Source organism: Artibeus jamaicensis, unplaced genomic scaffold, assembly GCF_021234435.1.
Source record: "Artibeus jamaicensis isolate MK-2021 breed Jamaican fruit bat unplaced genomic scaffold, CSHL_Jam_final contig_908, whole genome shotgun sequence".
Lineage (NCBI taxonomy): Eukaryota > Metazoa > Chordata > Mammalia > Chiroptera > Phyllostomidae > Artibeus > Artibeus jamaicensis.
In genome coordinates this window covers 420,377-425,000 of record NW_026522009.1, presented here as the reverse complement: position 1 = coordinate 425,000, position 4,624 = coordinate 420,377, and positions in this window count along the sequence as shown.

The window sequence follows — 4,624 nt, the reverse complement described above, 5'->3', positions numbered from 1 at the left end:
GTTGTTTAGTATTGAGTTGTTTGAGTTCTCTATATATTTTGGATGTAAACTTCTTGTTGAAGATGCTGTTTGCAAATAGCATCTCCCATTTTTGTGGTTGCCTTTTTGTTTTCTTATCAGTTTCTTTGGCCGTGCAGAAGCTTTTTAGTTTGATACTATCCCATTTGTTTATTCTTACCTTTACTTCCCTTGCCTTTGGGGGGTCAAATTCATACAATCTTCCCTATGAACCTTCTTCCCTAAGGTTCATAAGTTCAATACCTATGTTTTCTTCTATGTAATTTATTGTATCAGATCTTCATTTAGGTCTTTGATCCATTTTGAATTAGTTTTTGTACTTAGGGAAGAACCGTTGTATAGTTTCATTCTTTTGCTTGTGGCTTTTTCACAAGCTTCTGCTTTTATACCTACTACCAGCAGACGGGGTGGAGACTAGAAAAGGTGGAGAACTGGCACTCTTCTTCTTCTTCTTCTATTGGTCTGCTTTTTCCACACAAGAGACACTTAACAGTATTTCATGTCATTGTGTGTGTACTTTTAGTTTAAAAACTCCATTAAAGTAATATATTGACGGGGAAAACTAGGTCAAAGCAATATAATAATACAAAAGAATGCTCCAAAGTCACACACTGGGAAGATGGAAGGAATAAAAAAATTTCAGTGACAGGAAATCTTATGGGAACAAAACCTTCCTTGGAGAAATTTGGGCTTTTTTACTGCTGTAAGGACAAAAAAGTGGCTCGTGCAATGACTGTTGCAATGATTATCACAGATCTAATATGTAAATGTCATAGAACTGAAAACATCAGAGCTGTTGAGAATTTAAAATAAGAAAAACTCTGACATGAAAATATACTGTGAAACAAGATATTTTTCTATTTATCTCCACTGGTATAGCATGATTATTTTATGAACAAAAAATAGGCAAGGAAAAAAATAATGTGTGTTTTTTAATCTTGGTAGGGAACAATCAGATTAATTTCAGTTAAGTAATCAAACTTTATACACATAAATTTCCTTCTGTGGTTCTATTATATCTTAACATTTTGTTTAGCACTAATTATCATTTCAGCAGTGATTTTTTATTATTCTATCTACTCAGGATAGATCCTAGAAAATAAAAAGCATTTTATGTAAGCAAATCAATAATGATTGGTTTCCCTACATGGAATATCTTAAAATATTGTCTTTATTACTTCCTAATGATTTTTTAAAATTCTCATTATTATAAGTACTTTAGAAAGTCTCAGTTGAATGGTAATATGTCTGTAACAGTACATACTTTTAATCATTTTGAAGTAATTATAGATTCACGAGAAGTTGGTACAAAAAGTTCCCATATACCCTTCACCCAGTTTCCCCTCAAGGGTTGCATTTTGCATAACTATATAACAACATAAAATCCAGCATATTCGCATATACTAATAAATTGGCTGACTAGGCTATATCTTATGTACTCCATTAGCTCTGCTGCTAGAAAAAGAGGGAAGGATTTTGTGGCTGTGTATTCACAAATTTTAGTGAATATATTGCAAACTCTTGACTATGCTTTGTATATGCAGAGAGAAAAATGAATCATTTCTGAAAATTCTTATTATTGTATCATTAAATTAAAATAATATGTTTAAAGTGTAGGGCAAAAGATTTATTTAGTTTTAACCTCCCAAGGCAAATCAGTTCATACAGAGTCAGTTTGTGTAAGTTATATGGACATTATTTTCCCTTTTCTTTTCCTCTCATCTTGGTGTTTTCAGTCTTAGTCTTCCTTTTGGAGTCCCACTTAATCTCCTCTAGGTCCAAGACCCAGACAAAAATCATTTCAGTACACTGAGTTTTTCAGTCCATCTGGAGAATTGGAGAATTGGAGAAAAGATGAGGATTGTGTGGATTGGAGGCTTGCCTCAGGCTATACTGGGGTGACTCAATGTATTAATCAGAGAGATAAATATTTTTCCTAGTATTTTTTCATCTTTTTAGTAAAAGCCTGGAACCCACTATTGCTAAAAGTGTTTCTGTCATTTTACTATGAGTGAACAAATATTGCTTCTATTGTTTCTTCATCCTAGCTTAGTATGGCCATGACCTCTGAGAGGAACATAGTGTATGCAGCACACCCCACCCTAACAGAGAGTTGAAGGGCAGTCTTTGAAATCCTGCTATAGTAATTGCCTGTGATATTATAAGAACAAAATTTTTCCCATATCTCATGTGTTTGCATTTGAGAAAAGACTTATAGTACACAGAAGACATTTACATATTAATGATTAATTTTATCCTCATAAACCATTGTTAGGCTAGAAAAAGAAAAATTATTATTGTTATTGAAATTTGAAAAAAAACCTAAGGCTTAAATGATTGTGTAAAGTTAGAGAACCAGAACTTCTGGCTCCAAGGTAAATAGAAACTTTTCTAACATAACACATTATCATCTTGCATAATACCAAAAAAAACTCATAAATTAGTAACCATAAAAAATAAAACTACACAATACAAAAATATTTGAAGGAAACAGAAAAAACATTCTTATCAGTGAACATAGTAGAAAATTCAGTCTTGAAATTAGGATTTATGCATTATATTTTCAGATTAGTTAAATACTATGGGAGCCTAATTTCTTTGGATTAAGAACACATGAAACATTTTCAAATCTAAATGTCCCTATACTCTAAAGAAAACTAGTTTTTAATAATTCAGCAAAGAGAAAAATAGAGAGCAACAGAGAGAGACAGACAGATAGACATACAGACAGAAAAAGAGAGAGAACTTAAAATATTAGGCATATAGGTTGTCTCTTATTAATATTCATTTGTTTAAAGTCTCAGATGTTTTAATGATTAAGTTGTTTCAACCACAAGGAAGCTATTGATTAAAATGTTTATTGCTTGGGTATTGTTAAGTGTCTGAGGTCAGACACAAAGGATTGTTTTATAATCATTGAGGCTTCAGTTTGTGTCTAATCTCTTAGACTTAATGTATAGCCTGGTACAAGCTCGCACAAGAAACAGAAGTACAGACCCAGCAAGACTTAACATCTTGATATACAGTGTTAAGCTAACGTGAATCGATTATACACTAGCTCATTGCTTCAGAGAAAAATCTATAACTGCTAATGGGTTTTACTCCTGAGGTTGAAAGTCACAAAAATATTATATTCCTCTCCTTAAATATTAGTTAATTTTCCCTTAGTGACCACTTAGGGAAGTAAAGGACCACAGAAGGCTAAAAGGTTTCCATAAAATTCAACTACTATAGGTTTGAGGAAAATAAAGTGGGCTTCTGTGTCATGGATGTGGTTTCTCATATGACAGCTTTGGTAACAATAAGTGATTATCATTCTGGTCACCTATACTTCCCCTTATGGTTACCCATAACAATTCAGTTTATTCTGCAGGAAAATTCTGACTGATCAAAGCATACACAATCGTGCATTGTGTGTGTAGAAATATATGTAATACTGTTTATTGTTTGAAAAATACAATCTGACTTGGTCCTCATTAAGAAAATTTCCTTTAAATACTTAATATACGAGAAAATAAGATTTATCTAGAAAAGACAGGGAAAGGTCTGCTTAACTGAAATAAACTTTGCTGCTATTTAATATGGTTTAACTGCAGAAACAAATGTTGTAATTGACAAATGGAAGCAATCTGAACACTATTTGTCCCTGAAGAAAAAGAAATTTACCAAGTGCCTTAAACCCTCCACTGAGGTTTCCCCAACTAGAAATTAAGACAATAAAAGGTTAAGACAATAAAAGTCACTTTCCCCAAAAGGAATTATTTGCTTTAATTGATATTTTAAGTGTAAAAAATTAGTTATAACCACCATAAAATGTAAAACAAAATACTTATATAATTCCAATAAAATATAAACTAAAGTGGCTGGCAACGTATTTATCCGTACACATAAGATTGGAAGTTCGGCTGTAGTCAGAAGGCCTAGAATTGGTAGACTGCAAAGATGGCCCTGACCCTCTGCCCCTCCACACAGTGAGCCATGTAACTTCACAATTCTCTCCCTTGGGCATGGGAGCAGACACAACTTCCACCCCTCTGTGCAGCCATGTAATGCTTTAGCCAATGATATGTTTACAAATATGATGCAAAGAAAAGATTAAAGCGGGCTTATACAGTTGGGTTCATTCTCACATTTGCCTTCTAGTGATACCATCATAAACAGACATACCCAGGCTAGCCTGATAAAGGATCGGAGCCATACGGAGCAGAGCTGAGGTTCCCCAGTTGGCCCAGTTCAGGCCACGCTAAATCATCTGATAATCAGGTACACCCTAAGCATGATCAGCAGAATTACTGCTAGGATTATTTTATTCATATAAGGGGTAAATTCCTACCATTGTTTGTCACAGAAGTTCTGTGGCCGCTAGTTCCATGTTACTATTAAGGTGATGGGTAGCTAACAAAAAATTGTACTGAAAATGGAGTGCTGCCATAACAAAAATATGATCCCTCGATTTGGGGACCAGGAGACAGGTAGTAAGGAAAGCCTTAAAGGAGGCTGGGAACACTGAGAAATAATATTGCAACAGGAAAAACAAAGTGTGATGACCTGTGTTATGAAGTTGTCACATTTAGCAAAACCATAACATGTTACCCAAAAGTCAGGT